Genomic DNA, 17,243 nt, shown 5'->3' with positions numbered 1-17,243 from the left:
GATCAAGCAGAAGTTGATCTTGAAGGAGAACTTGTAAGTGCACTCAAAGAACTTAGTAGAGTGAGGAATGAATAAAATTTGTTCAAGAATGTTGTGATTGTGGAACAAAATAGGTTGATTAGATGCCTTGAAGAATATGAGAAATATATCTTAGAGTTGAAGACTCAACAAGAAGACACCAAGGAATGCAGGTTTAAAGATGTAGCATCTGAGCTAGAGGCAAATGATAAAGAGTATCAGCAGCTAGAAGGAGAAATGGAGAATCTCTGAAATAACCTTGAAAAATGTCAGGATGACCTTAGGGTAAGAACCTGGTTTGATGGCAACACTGAGGCCTTGGATAAGATGTTAAGCCAAAAGAAACACTCCAAGGATACCAGTGGATTAGGATGTGGTACCAATGAATTATCTACAAGCAAGGAGATCTCCCACAAAGATATTCAATTTGTCTTGTCGAATGGAAATGGCAAGGGACATACCTTCACTATCCGGAATACTCCTTAGAAGAAGGTTGATCTAACCACAACTGGTGATGACATGATGAGGATGAAGACCAGTGCTGCAAGGAGGAACAACGTAGATTCAAAAGGAAAAGGGAAGCTAAAAGAAGATAACTTCATCGATAGCAAGAACAAGAGAAGACAGTTTAGAAGATCTTTCACCGGTAGAAGATAAAGGAATGCTACTACCCTCAAGTCAAGACAAGTGTGGAAGAGAAAGGGATTAAATGGAATAACTGCAGAAAGTGGACAACCCAGGATCCATACCTGAAGAAGCAGAAATGGAGATTCCAAGCTGGTAAGATAACCTCATGTTTGGAAAAACAAATTTGTAAGTAATAAGTCCCCCTTCTCCAATTATTGCTTTGCTTGTAATGGATATGGTCATAAAGAAGAATAATGTAGAAAGGGATCTAGGAGAAACACTTTAGGTTACCATAGATATTTGACATATGGGCATAAAGTTTCAAAGAGTAGAAACATGCATATCTCCTCTCTCAGTTATGAAAATGTTATATGTTATCAATGCAATGGATTTGGCCATAGAAGTCATAAATGTAGGAAAAAGAATTCTTAGTCCTATGGCAACCGGTGGAACAATCATGCTCAGTATGGAAGCAGTTATAGGTCATATGAGAAACAAAGGGATACATGGAACAAAAGGAGAAATTCCCTCGCAAGATCAAGAGGTCCATTGGTTCTGGTAGTTGGTTACAACAACATGACCAGAAGAAGATGGTCTAGCCGATTTGATAGAAGGTCCCCCAATCATGCGTATGGCATGAACACAATTTTATTCCACAACAATGCTTCTAGTTAGGCTAGAAAATATAGAAGAGAAAGGAAAAATTGATAGAAGTAGGTAAGATCTTCTCCCAGGACCCAAAAGGGGAAGAGATATGAGACCAAGAAGGTTTGGAAGAAGAAGGAAGAGACTCAGACCATGGACTGGCACTGTGCATTCAATGCATAGTTGATATCTCCAAAGGCTTAAAGGAGATGCAAGACCTTAGGGGGAGTGGCATATTGACCATATCATTCACCCCCTTAGTAGAAGAGGACAAGTGGAAGGACAAGATATTTACGGTATACACACCTACAAGTGAAATGAGATGGAAAGTGTGTGTAGTGGCCGCCTTGGATACACACCTACATATGAGAGATGGATAATTGCTTCATGTGTTAATAGATGGATAATTTTCAATTGGGATTAGAAGCAATTGACACAAGAAGATGGGAGTTAGAGAAAGATGCTTCGGTAGAGATGATGGACCGGGATAGGAAACCAGTATGTGCAGTATGTTACCAGTATGGATATTGACTAGTATTGCAGGTTATATAAGACAATGAGGTCTAGGATCATTGTAGTAACTCCGGTAGCATGGTTTGAGGTGATTATGTCTTAGGTGATATTGGAAAAGACCTGAATGGCATGTGTTGGCCTGATAGTAGATTGATTATATATGCATGCATCCTTTTTGGGCTAATTGGTTTGATATGTTGCATGATAGAGATGTGGTATGACATTATGTACATCTAAGATCATGTCATAAGTTGTGGTGTATGTAATGGAGCTTAAAGATCATTAGTTGATCACACATTCACAACTCAATAGGTATAAGGTGTAGTTTGGAAAACTAGTTTAATAACTGACAATCAAAGATGACTTGAGATTTATGGCTCAGGGGGAGTTCACAACCATATTTTTTGATCTGTATCAGACATGCTGGACATAGGGGGAGTGAAAGTGTCTATGGTTGTACTGGTATGATTGAGATTTTGGGATGTGCTCATCGGTCTAAGGTTGTGAGGTATTTCAATGCCTATCCAATCTGTACTTAATTGAAAACACAACTAGACCACCGAGAGAGTTACTTGCACAGAAGAACATGCATTTGGTATCGAAGAAGATACAATTGGTATCAGTGTCAGCTTCAACACTTGGTATCAACAAATTGGGGCTAGGATAACTTCTGCATATCAAGGGGAGATGATGCAGTCTGAATGACAGGTAAGTTATATTCACTAATACATGTTCCTTCAATTGGTATCAAACTTGTATATGCAATAGGTATCTGGTTTATATATACATTTAGTTGCTGAGCAATTGGTGTCAATTGGTGTCTGAGACCTCCATCTCAAGTTCTGCTAGTTGAGAGGTTGCAGAGCATAGTCATCAAAAGAAAAGAAACAACCAATAGAAAGGGGGGGAGATAACTTTTGCAGTACCAATAGAAAAGAGGGAGAGAGAGCTTGCAGTATACTGGATGTCAGTGCCCAAAGGGGGAGAAAGAATATGTAGTATATCAGATACTACATGTGTTGACATCAATGCCAAAGGGGGATATTGTTGGTATTGTGTTGTCATTGATGTCAACCAGTATAGGATGACAACCGGTATGGGAGATTGCTAAGCAGTGTTGTCATTGATATATACTAGAAATGGTGTCATTAATATCATCCAATATAATGGTCATTGGAGTCACCGGTACATAAGTTAGTGTTGAATTGTGTTGAAGACATGTATTGGAGACTGGTATGGTATGACAACCGATAAGTGATATGTTGGTAGTGCATTATTGCCAACCGATAAGTGAGCAAGCATGGTGAGCTAATGAAGAAGTGGCAACCGGTATGTTGTTGGATGTTTGGATGTGAAATAATAAGACTCCCACTGGATAAAGATGTAGTCACCGGATTAAGAAGATATCACCAGATGATTAGAAGACTCACAGAGAGTGTGCCCAACCAAATTATATGTGCCTGTTTGAAGATACGCCTGCTCAAATATAGAAGTCATATTGGTGCATTGCCGGATGAAGATGACAAGGATCCACTCCCACCGATAAATGGAGCTTATCTCTCATTGTGCATGGAATGCATCATAATCCTCCGAGATAAAATCAAGAAGTAGATGGCAGCTAGGTTGAAGGCTCACACTAGAACAACTAATGAAACACAAATATGCCTCAAGTGCATGAAATTAGAGATATGCACCAAATCAGCTAGAGTTGGCTTGTTGTGCCGTCGGGACAGAGAAGGAAGACTAAAGAAGGGATGGGTTTGTCACTTTGATAAACTAGCTAAGATGATGTATGGGTTGATGAAGTTGAAGGTGAGGTTGAGCAGCTATAGACAAAGAGAGCAACCGGATTATAGATGCAGACATATGGAGACTGTTGAAGTTTGATGACATGGTGTCATCAAGGTGGTTATCGGTAAGCATGTCCACTGGTGAGCGAGAAAAAGTGCAGAAGTGAGAGGTCTCCTATGTGATGAAGTTGATTATGTTGTGGTTTGACATGTGAAGTGACTGGTTTAGGTGTTCCACTGGAAGAGAAGAAAAGTGAAAGTTAAAAGGCAGACTAGTTAGTGTATAACCGATAGGGTTAGAGAACCGGTAGGTATGAACCTAGTTGCGTGGATGGTTGGTGATCTTGTCTGAACTGACTTAGATGGGTTAACAAAGACAGATGCCAACAGAAACACCACGTGGAGTCCAATTTTCAAACCAATGGACCATGCATTATCGGTGAGGTAGGTGGTGACTGGTCGACATTAATGTCAATAGCGTGAATCACGGGTCGAGAGAAGAAGGGTGCAGCTTGAGATAGATCTGAGCTCAGAGATCAGATTCCTTGGCATCATGATCGATGTAGTTTGTCCAGGTGTTGATCAGGGTAGGTGAATCTATCTGTGTTATTGCTTCATGGTATTTGACAAGTGCAAGTTGTTGTGTTTTGCCAAATATGACAAACGTCATCTGGATGCAGTGAGATTGGCAAAGTTTGATTGATCCATTGCAGGTGGTCGATCTGTGGAAGGAGATATAGTTGGATTTGGTTTGCCTCAAGGTTGATGAAGGAACCCTAGCATGCCAGAAGTTTGAATATCGGTCTTGGAAAGAAAACTCAGGTATAAATATGATAATTCAAGACCAAAGGTGATTGATGATGCTATCAAAAAGTGAGGTGCCAAATATAGAAGATTAAAGTGTGAGTGTGCATCGAGAGTCAATAAGCTTGAATGTCATTGAAGATCATCAAAGTGATTGAGTGAGTGAAGATACAATTGGTGACAGGGTTTTATAGATGCTTAACCGGTGAGGTCAAGTTGACCAGTGAACTGTCACTGTATATGACAGTAGTGTGAACAAGTTGTGTGTGAGTTTTGGCAAGAAGGAAGAGAGAGGAAGGAAGCAAAAAGTGAACTGGTGTAGAGTGAGTATTTGGGAAGAACTGACAGGCAAAGAATAGAGCAGGGTTAAACCCATGAGCTGAGTAACTGGTGATGAATTGCAGAGTATGACAGGTTAGAAAACTGATAGAGCATGAACTAGTAAGGAAACAACATCGTGTAGAGGAGAGAAGAAAAAGGAAGAAGAGATCGGACTGGGTAGATACAAAGTGAAAGAAAAATTAAAAAAGAATAAAGTAGAGTACCGGTGGTAGAAAGGAGCAATGAGACAGAGGAGGAGTGAAACCGGTATAAAGAGATTACTTGCAAAGGTTACAAAACCCATTTGTAACCAGGATACAACTAATGTATTATTTTGATATATTGTATTATTGTCACTGAGTTGGAGCTTGGTGCAGGGGTTGGGTCTCCTTTGGGTTGGTGCCCATAAATCTATAGGGGTTGGTGCTCCTTGGGTTGGTGCCCTAAATGTTGCAACCAGTGTTTTCATTGTGAGATTGGATTGGAGCAATAGACTTCGACAACTATTCTCACCGAGGTTTTTCCCATCTTGGGTTTTCCTCGTATTTACCGGTGTCATGTGATGTGTCTTTGTGTGGTTGAATTGTGTTATCTTATTCTATCTCACTGATATGTTTACTTAGTGTTAGATCTACTAACCGGTACCCACACACTTAAGATTAAAAGGTTAAATTCTGGAAACCACTGATTTACCCCCCCCCCCCCCCCTCTCAGTGGCATCTTGTGTTCAACAGTATGATCGTCTTCATGTCTTCTATGGTGTTATTGATATGGGTTTACCTAGGTCAAACCTTGGGTTAGGAATTAACCCTTTAATTGAAATTGAAATTGAATTTGAACTTGAAATATAATTGAATTGGAATGGAAAGCTTGCCTTTTGAGAGCAGGGCTAGATTTGAATTGAAATGCTTGAATTGGAACTTGATACCTTGATGAATTTTTCTTTAAAGTCTCTATGCCAAGGTTGATATTGTCTTGTGGAATATCTTCATAATGTTTTGATCACTGATGTCATCATGAATGCTTGAAATCTGAACTTGACCTCTCCTTCATTGCCTTGAATATGCTTGTTTGCTTGCTCACTTGAATTTTGGAATTGATATTGTGAAATTGTAAGTGAGAGATCATAAAATAAGTGGGTAAGGCTTTCTTTTATACCTAACCACACCAAACATGTTTGAAAATTTGAAGCAGGTCGACACAGAGAAATTTTTTCGTGCCTCCAAAATATGACTGTTGAGGGATCCAATTTTGGGCCCCTTTTGGCGCCCAAGACGTCACTATCTTTCCCATTAGGGTTGAAATTTAGCCATAGTCCCATAAAGGTGTTAAAGATGTTTATTTATGATTTTTGTAAGAAAAATTAAATTAGGATTAGGGTACAAAAGGTTGGAACATTGAAGTGAGGCCTAGGCGAGGTTGAAATTGTATAGGGATATAATTTGCAATGCTATGACATCTTCAATTTTCTTGAAGAAAAGTGTTGGGCAGGGGCTGAGACCCAATTGATTTTGGACAAAGTTTTGAAATTGTTAATTTAAAAGAATTTTTTCTCACAAACTAATTATTTATTACGAGACTATCTTTTTTATGTATAACATGACTCTGATTCTAATACAAATTTTTTTGACATTTTTACTCTCTTTACTTTTTAATATGAACTGTCAGTAACTCCTTCTAAGTGCAATAGGTTGATCCAGACAACTCAATGCATAATTTTTATAGACCAACATATCCTATATTACATAACCTACCATCCTAGAGGGGTTCATTTAATTATCAACCAGGGACGTATATACTTGGATGATATTGGCACTGTATTTGCAACCAAGGACTCTATAATTTGTCTGTCGATTTCATAAAGGAAACTAACTGAATTCAACAATTAACAAAAATAGAGACAATGTTGGAATGTAAAACTTGTCTGCACAACAATTGTTATGGGTAACTAGCAAGTGAATCAACAATGGTTGTGGGTAGTGTAGAGTTAGGGTTGTTTTGCAACTTCTAATTCACAATCTATACTATTGATATAATGAATATAGATTATACTTATCTAACTAAAGAAGAATAATTATAACAACTAATCTATTAAAACAATGAATGACTTTAATTGATGCTAAATTAACAATCTAATAATAAATAGGATTACACTACCTCAAGTGGCCCTTGCTTTAGTGTTGCAATCTTTCAATGCACAATAATATTCACTCAAAATATCATAAATCATAACTTTATTCATTCTTCAACGACACATAAAAAATAGTAGTAACTTATCTATCTAATTAGAGAATCCAATTTGTATCATATATGTGGAAGATCTCCCAAACTCTGGAAAAAATAGAATTCATACACAATCTTGAGAGAGTTGGTTAATTACATCTTAGGAACTTCTATGAACACTTGCCAATCATCCCTAACATTGAGGACAACTTATTCTCCTAAAATTGAAAGCAACAATTTAAATTAACAAGAGTTACAATCTGAATTGTCTTCTTATTCAATCGATATCCACATAAGGATAGGAAATGTGCAAGAAGTGAATGAGTGAAATAACTCCACTATCATACGAACTCTTCCATATCCTCTAAGTACATTTATTCTTTAGAGACAAGTCAACATAACTCCTTAATAGTTGTGTTTCAATTGGCACCTCCTTGACTTCTTCCACATGGGTCATAGGGGAACATTTTTCTTTGGCTACAGGCCATTTGCCAATCTTTAAGTTGTAGGTCAGTATCTTAGAACAAGCATTCATTCACATCAGCACCACTTATAATATTATGACATTATATCAACCATGGAAATACACAAAACAAATTCATTCATGACAAGTCATATATCATTTATTAAGTCAAAGCATAGTTTAAAATGAAGTCTTAAAACATATAAAAGTCTTGTGAAAGAAGGAATAAAGCAAATAAAATAGTGCCATTTGTAAGACTCATCAAACTATTCTTGAATTTTAACAATATTAAACTAGGTTTGAGTTTTGATGATAGTATGGATTGTAAATAATTTCTTTTTGTATTGAAAAAGATTGAAATTGAGCTACAATTATTTGGTTATGACTTAGCATTTTTTACTTTTCTATTTTTTATTTTTAGGGTCACATTGAATCTCCTTTTTTATGATTTAATATTATATTAAATATTAAAGTTCACATCATATTTTCTTATGATTTTTTTTAAAATTTGTTTTGGTAGGATTATTATGGAATATTATGTAAGTATAAATAAAAATAAACGTTCTTTTATTAAATAGTGATTTCTGATGCATGTAATTAGTTATTTTCATTTTCTTTCATGATGCTTCTAATAGAATATTTATAGTGAATCTTTTGGTTATTGCACATATTTTCTTACATAGCTCTCATCTATCATGTAGAAGGTATGAGGATTTATTCATATTTATGAATGTCAAATATTTTGAAAATTTATATCTCTCAGCGTATTTTATATACATTTTTGAAAATATAAGTATGCTAGTTTAGTATTAATCATCTTAAAATATGTGTTTGGTGTTGAAGATAAGATTCGTTGACCTGCCTCATAGTAATCTTAATCCCTATGAACTTCAATGATGTAATTCATGGTAATATCTATCCCTAAAGGAGAGGTGTGTCATTTGCGACTCCATAAGTAATATGATTAAAGAAACTTCAAAGATACTCATCATTGGGATGAATAATGAAGCAAACGTAGAAAAATTATTACTCGGGTTCTAGTTGATAAAATCTTGACCTCCTATCAATATGATAATTAGAGGGACTCAGTGATTATTATTGTCTACCTCAAAAATTGACATTCAACAAATTGAACATTTTTAAATATTATAAAAGAAGTGTGGTTTCTTCTGAATTCTCTTCTTGCATATTCCATGTCCCATTGTTATAGGGAGAGTACAAAAAAAAATCAGCTTACTTTCTGTTCGGTGAATATTTTGTCACTAGGGTACCAATGACAAAATATATAATTCACACACAGCTATGTTGAGAAATTAATCTCTCCTATCAGCAAGGGGAGGTTCCCTTTGAAATTTCTTCTCTAATTAACAAGAAACTAAAATTTGTGGGTAAGCTTCGGGCATATAACTCTCTTTTTTCTAAGTTTATGTATTTTCCCTCCACTTGTTACAATTCCCTATCACGTATGATACTTAAAGAAATGAACAAACTACTCCAACAAATTACACCATAAGCTTACAATCTAGAAGCACAAAGTCTTTCTTGAATGTAATTCTAACTAAGCTAAGCTAAATATTACAAATGATAAGAAATTTAACTTGCAGCTCAAAGTCTTCAAGTATAAATTCTCAATTCCTTAAACTACAAGTAATAGCAGCTATACAAAGCCTACTACTAATCACTTAACATCAGAAAATTTCCCAAATATGTAAACAACACTAAGTCTATTTCCACAATTAGAAATCTCTTTCATAAACTTTCATAATTTTCACCAAAAGATTCAAGAACGTAAGGAATGATTATGAGAATTAAACATAAGAATAATCCCAATCACATTCACAATCTTCTATTCAACACAAAGTTTGGAAATAAGTTGATTGCTATCTTTATTTCCTTGAATCAAATTTTACAACAAAAAGCACAGTCTTAGTTGGCACAAAATTTCGGCAAAGTTTTGCTAAGCATATCAAAGATAAATATATATAAATGAGGGTCCTCTTTATATAGGAAAAGAGTGGAGAAAAATGTGGGCACAGTTGACTAATTCAACTGCATAGTCCCACTTGACTACAACTATAGCAGAAAGAAAATATGCAACTGTGAGAAAACTTGCAGCATCTAACAATGCAACTATATGAAAAGAAAGTGTCAAAAAGGGGACACTTTATTCATCTTTCTCCTCCTCATTGGATTTTTTGGAATTCCTCGAACTTGACCAAAACAACTCTATCTCGGCTTTGTCCGACATTGTGGTAGAATTGGTGATGATGCAAACACGAGAAACTGCATCTTCAACCTTTATGTATTTCCTTTTTCCATCTTTCAACATTGATGCAAGAACTTCAAAACTGACTTGTATTTATAGAAATTTATCAAATGCATTCAATGTGAAATCTTGTTCTATATAAGATCTATTAAGGAAAGAAATTCTTGTATGATGGCATCACTGGTCACAAGGTTTTGAGACAATAATGACTGAAATAAGATCAATCTCATCATCACCTTCCTTCTTTTCCTGATCCAGCTCCATAATCATTAAGCTTATTGTTTCTTTCTTACGAGACAATAATGACAAAATTTGGATATATTTCTCTCTTGTTGGAATTACCTTATTCTCCACAAGGACGTCAATTTTGAAATCCTCCATTTTACCCCAAAGAGTTACACTTTTTTCAATGTTTTTGACCTCTTGAGATAAGGAAGTTTTAACACCTTACATTTGACTTTGAATAATTTCAAAATCAGTCAAATACTTAATCATTGAATCTAGAAGATGGGAACCTTCTAATTTCAATCGAGCAATCCACTCATCCACTACTTGGCCCTTGATGCCCACCTGTTCCACCTTCTTGAGAGCTTCAGTATCCATTGAGGAAACAATTGGCTCGATTTCCTAGGAAGATTGTGTGACCTTGAGAAGCACACTAGTCAACTGCTCACATTTTTGCTTTAATTAATTCTTTTCATCTCTTTCTTGATCAAATCTTCGCATCAGAGAATTGAAAGCAGTTCGAGAGTCTAACTTGACACTCTCATGTGTCTCCACTCCAAGCTCTATAGTCTGCATAGTATAGTCTCTAGGTTGAATATTATCCTTATTCTTATATGAAGATGGCACCATAACCTCAACATATTTCCTTTTGGTAGTAAGATCCACTAGTACTCGAGAAACAATCTTTGGCTTTTTAGTACTTTTGGATTTGGGAGGAGCCAACTGTTCAAAATCAAATTCATCTGGTGAAATTACCTATTTCTTTCTTTTGGGTGCTACTACATCCATCCATGGTGGTAATTTTGTGTTAGTGGATGGAGTTGTGGCCTCCTTATGAAATCAACCAGTATCTGAGGAACATTCTGACTTGAAGTTACGACAGTTGTAGATGAAATCATTGGTATAAGGCTATGATGACCAGTGGTATTTCAGCTGATGTAGCAATAGTAGCTATTATTGGTGCCTCCTTGGAAACAACTATGGATGGAAATATGGATGGCGCACTAGTGGTAAGAACGGTACTCACACAGAGTGGAACTTCAACTATGATTGTTGTGAAAGGTAAGGGCACCATCTGTTGTTCTTCAAATGCTTGCTCCATAGATTCAGTAAAATCCAAAATTGAAGATTCAATAGTGGATGAGGGAATATCATCAAAACTGGAGAGATTAGACAATGTAAAATATTGTTGATCACCCTCTCGTTGTAGTATTTCCATATTCAACCCTTCATTATTATATTCCTCTTCTTCTTGATCTTAATCAGATTAAATAGAATGAATAATAACTTGTGTAGGAGTTGATACCTGTGAAGGGGTAGGAGTATTGCTCTCACCTTGATGAGATGGTTCTTCAACTTGTATTTCCTCTTCATGATGAATTTCTCCTTCTTGTTCTTTTTCTTTTTCAGTCTCTTCAATAGCTTGCTGCTCTAGCTCCTTTGTTTGTGTTACTTGTACTACTGAAGAAGATTCACCTTTCTTCGACCCTTTGATAGTGAATTTAATTTTAGGTCCTTTTTCCTTGAATTGTGTTGAAGGGATCGATGGTGGTGCTTGCACATCTGCTTTTCTTTTGGTCCTCAATTCAGCTGTAGTTGTTTTACCAACTGGACCATCACTGTTATCATCATCACCAAAATTGGCAGGAAGTTGTTTCATTTTGATCTTCTTCTTCAATAACCAAGAATTACTATTGGCTAAAATAGGAGCAATTCTTTGAGTAATGGACTTCCTTTCCTTTTTTGACCATTGAATAGGTGGTAATGGGGAATCAACAATCTTTTGTTCAAAATAGACTGGGTCCACTATGTCATCAGTATCCTCCATGGTCATCGAAGTTTTAGCCAAATCCAGATTTTTGATTCACTCCAATGTAAGGTGACTAAAATCCATCTTCCTCACATCCTCTTCATCCTGACAATCAGCCCATACATCTTCAAACCTGTATACATGAGTGTAACTTATTTTGAGTTTGTTCTTCATTCCGCAAAAATCAAAATTATTTCGGGCTTTGAACCTTCTCATGGTGTTCCATTGCATCTCTTCTTCCATATTCTTGGCCTTTGGGTTGGTGATAACTGAATATCAGCCAATAGCTTATGGAAACTTCAAGCCATTCTTATGAGCCTATGACTTCTTTTCATGTACATAGATCAATTGTTGACATAACTCCATGAGTATAACCTTACCAGATAGATATCTTGGCAAAATGAAAGGTTCACTTGTGAAACATCCTATGCGGATGTAAGTGAATGTGGGAAATTGGAGAAAGAAACAACCAAAATGAGAAACCTTACTGTATATTGCTTCTGAAAGTCTTTTCTTCTGTAAGTTCTTATCAAACATACATTTCCATACAACAAATAAGGCATCGTTGACCCTTCTGAAATAACTTCCTTGATTATTGATTGTGAGTTGATCATAATAGTTCCAACATAGGCACTAACCTCATGTCACCCTTTGTAGACAAACTTGGATATTGCCTCATAGAGGCGTCTGCATACACAAGGTATGTGGTCATGTATAACTTCAATGTTATTTTGACTTCTTTAAATTATGCACAAAGTGCATCACTAATCTGCTCACCCCAATCTATCTTGGTAGCTTCATTTTTTATTATGTTCATATAATAACACATCCAATTTTAAAAATAATCAGAATCTTTTAAACCCTTTACTCATGCCAGCATGGTAATGATATCATTATATTCCTCATTGAAATCACTTCTATGAAAATATTTTGGCCATCTTGAATTGGTGGAATACCTAGCAGAAGAGAGAAAAACTGTATTAATAATTTTCTTACACTTTGCTTCATTTTTCTCAAAATATTCTTGAGCACTTTCTTGAGTAATGTCAGCTACTTCCTCAACTGGTGAGCCCTTGAATACATTGTTAAAGAAAACACTATCTAATGTCATAAAAACATTCTAGTCAGCATCCTTTACTTGTCTTGTATTTGGATCAAGATGATCCACCACTGCAAGTACAAAGTCTGGATCATGAGCTGTGACTGGGAAGGAAGCATATTTGTGCAGGTATGATTTGATCAAACTTGACATGTGTGAAGGATTTTTCTCAACTCGATCAATGAATTCTTGCATATTCACATGACCAGTTTTTGTATCCCATATCTCCTTGACATTGGAGTCAACTGAGCATTCTAGATACATGTTCAAGTATTTATCATACTTGTACTTCATATTTTTTACCGATGGCTTGTTTGGTGAGGATTCTAACTGACTCGAGGAAGGCTCTAATTTTCCTTGAGTAGGCTTTGACATTTGCAAAGTACTACATTCAACACCAAGGATTAGCATTTTGAAAATCATCACCATCAGAAAATTTTTTTGTATCAACTGAAACAAGAATCCAGAGCTAAACTGGACTTGGGAAAAATATTGTTGAAAACTGGCAAGTCAAAAAAAAAAGTCTGACATGTCAATTAGAAACCAAAATTCCCACATCGGACTTTAAAGTTTGATGTGCAAGGGAAAAACAACCTTCATTGCATATCAGACTTTAAAGTTTGATGTGCAGGTGTGAGGAACAATATTTGTAGATCATACTTTAAAGTCCAACCTACACCTATGCAAAGATAATATGCACATCATACTTTAAAGTTTGATGTACAAAAGGAAATACAATAGATGATATTTTGGGTTTTAAAACCTGACCTGTCAGCTGGATAAAACACAAAGGTTGACAAGTCGGGTTTTAAAACCTGACATGTCAATTGGATAAAACATTGTGTGTTAACATATCGGACTTTAAAGTCCGATATGTCAACAAATATACACACATTCTGCTAACATGTCGGGTTTTGAAATCCAACATGTTAGAAGGAGAAAACAATAATGCTAACATGTCAGACTTCAAAACTCAACATGTTAATAGAAAAATACATCTCCTGCATGTCGGATTTCAAAATTTGACATGCAAGAAGGGGAAAAAATAATGTTACCTTGCATGTCAGGGTTTGAAACTCGACATGTGAGGGCAAAAAAGGAGAGGATCAAGATGATGAGATTGGTGCATCAGATTTTAAAATCTAACATGTCATCTATTCTCTACAAAAACATAAAAATCATCGACGCACAATCTAAAAACCCTACCTTATGCAAAAGAAACATGCATAGAAACAAGGAAAGCCCGAAAATAAATTGAAAACCTACCTTGAAAACGCTGAACAACAAGAAGAAGGAATTCACCAGCACGATCAGGCGCAAATCACAAAAGGAGAACCAAAGAGCACACAAAAGGCAACAACCAAGCTAAAAATGACTAAAACTTGAATAAATAACCCCTTAAAATTTTATTAATGACAACATTAATTATAATGTGCACCATGCATGTCAAACTTTAAAGTCCAACGTGCATGAAGAACTCCTTCCAAGTCCGACATGCATCTCTAACTTGATGAGACTGTACATCAAACTTTAAAGTCTGATGTGTAGTCAAACTCCCCTACAGGTCGGACTTTAAAGTCCAATATGTAAGAAAAGTTGCAAATCACTACATATCAGACTTTAAAGTCCGATGTGCAGTTTTACCCAAAAAGCACCCTGCAGGCCAGACTTTAAAATCCGACCTGTAGGTAAACTGCAAAATCTAACAACTCAAAAATGACAAAAACAAAGGACCAAAAGAAAAAGGTGACTAACTGACAAAGTCTATCAACCTTTCCCAGAGGAAGTGAGGTACAAAATGAACCAATTTGGTAGGGTTGCCTCATGATTTTAGCTATGCTGAAATCGAGGACAACACTCTCCAACCATGGCATATATTAGCCAGAGGAATCATTATCAATGTTTCACTTGTAAGATGAAATAATCTAGATATCATATAGAGTAATGATAGCAAGCAAGGCTCTCTCCACATTAATTCTTGTTAATAATCCCATATGACAGTGGGTTTGGTGATATCATTCCCTAATATTGGTTACCACATATTTTTCCCCCTCATTCAAGCCTTAAAGTTCAATCAACTTGACATTGGTGTGCAATCCTCAATTTACCTCATAATAAATATGGTACCTCGATTATTGTTGTGTTCTTCTATTTGCCAAATGTCCTTTAATGGTGAAATCATTATGGTTTAGCTTAGAAAGGTCTTCTTAATCTGAGAAGAAAATTTTATGAATATAATTCAAGAGATTTTAGATGGGGATTTTTTAGGGAAATGTTGCTTGCCACAGAGTGAATTTATAGATTTTCTCCATTTTTGTGAGAAATGTACTCACAATCACAAAAGACAAGGAGATAACAAAATCCCTTTGTAGGTTTTATATTTAGAAAAAAATTTGAATAGGTGGCTTTCAGTTAATTTACGAAGCTAACCTATTGATTATTTTCTTCTCTCCCTTGCTTAGGTTATGAGTCTTGGGGACTAGTGTCAATTCAAATGATGAGAATCATCAAAGAATGAATGAAATAAATTACAAAGGATATGGTGGCCATATAGCCCTTCCTTCATAATGATCAAGGTTGTCAAGCCTACTAACCAACAATAGAGGTGGAAAATCTTAGTATGTTGGAGAAATCATCCCTTCATTAAGAATGGTTTAATATTTCCAAAATGAATAAATCCATAAAAATTCTAGTTCGTTAATCAATCTTAGTTAAGAAACAATATTGAACATATGAACCTAATTCAAGCTTGCTCCAATTTGTTTAGTCTCTAGTTTTTTTGTTTCTATTCTTGTATATGTTTTCATCTAGTTCTTTGGTTATGTTATCTCTAATTTCCTATATCAATGGTTCATATATATACTTTATTATCTTCTTCATAGTGGTCATTTGTCAAGTTGGGGTCCTTTTTGAGTAACACAACTGATGTTCATATATATACTTTATTATCTTCTTCATATTGGTCATTTGTTTCAACATAACTGATGTACCCTATATATTCTATCATATCCATCATTTAAGAAATATCTTGTACCATTTTATTTGAATTCTAATATAAAGAAACATGGCCCTTACCCCTCACTTGAGTTATATAAAAAAATGTGTATGGAGTCACAAATAATCACTTCAATTCCCAAACATTCTACTCAACTTCACTCTTTTCAATCCACTTATCATAAATTCCACAAGCACCTATAGTATTATCCTTAGGATGAGACCATGAGAAATCATGTCCACAATGACTAAAAAAATGTTTTGTTAATTTTAAATCCCACCTTTACACTTCATATTGTATGCTTATCCTCTCTTATGTCCAAGTAATCATAAGTAGTTTTTTTCTTTTTTGATAAGTAATAGCCAAAGTGGTATTTTTATCTTTTTCCTTGGAGCTAAGAACTAGTCGAGTGGACTCAAACCCAAGACCTCCCATGTAGGAGGCTCACAACTAACCGTTGTGTTGTGGGGTTATCCCCATCATAATTAGTTATTTAATGCTTATTAAATAAAGGTAATTGATTGAAAATGAAAGAAAAAATAAAACATGAGCAAATATAGAGTAGGAATTTAAGGAAATAAGAATGTACACATAATAAAGACTACATTATAAGGCACAAATCTATGGCACAATCTATTATTGTACTCACATAATGGAAAAGACACTAAAACCTAGCCTCTTAGGCATTGTACATTCTTTCAAAGGTCCCAATCTTCAATATTTTAATAGGGATTGATCTTTATTGATGATGAGTAAGTCTTGAGAGTTTTATGAAGAAATATCAAACTAATAACTCAATAAAATGTCTTGGTCAAAATAATTATGAAAATCTAATCCTTTAACTCTTACACTATATTATATGGATAACAACACTATCAAATTGTTGGTTGAAAATTTTGTAAACTTGTGAGGTTTATGAAATAATGGTTTCAACCACAACACATGAGATTGAATCTCTCCTAGTTATAAGGCAAGGCTCCCCCTTTTCTTATTACTCTAACTTTCTTAAAACAAAATTCTACTTGTTACTCCATCTCATTCTCTTTCTTCAGAATAGATGTTTATCCTTTTCTCTTTTTAGAAAGGATATTACAATTTAGAGAAATAGTGATTTAAAGAACTTCTAAGTTCCTAAGAAATAACCTAGGAGCACATATACAAAATTTATAAATAAAGAAGCAAAGTTTCTATGAAAGCACAAAGTTCTTCATTGTTTCTCAGGATGAGAAAATAATGTTAAATCTTAAAGTCTTTATCTCACTATTATCTTATCAACCTTTTCCAATAACTTCTATAGCCCCAAAAAATCTTTTTCTAAAATACCAAAATAAAGCTCAAGGTCTTTATAATGTCATTTTTCATATAAATTTATAAACTGAAGCTTAAATTCATATACTGGCTACAAGGCAAGATAAATATCAAAGGCTTTACGATTTCATCCTCC

Source organism: Cryptomeria japonica, chromosome 4, assembly GCF_030272615.1.
Source record: "Cryptomeria japonica chromosome 4, Sugi_1.0, whole genome shotgun sequence".
Taxonomy (NCBI): domain Eukaryota; kingdom Viridiplantae; phylum Streptophyta; class Pinopsida; order Cupressales; family Cupressaceae; genus Cryptomeria; species Cryptomeria japonica.
The sequence above is the reverse complement of the archived record's forward strand: the minus strand, read 5'-3'. Positions refer to the sequence as shown.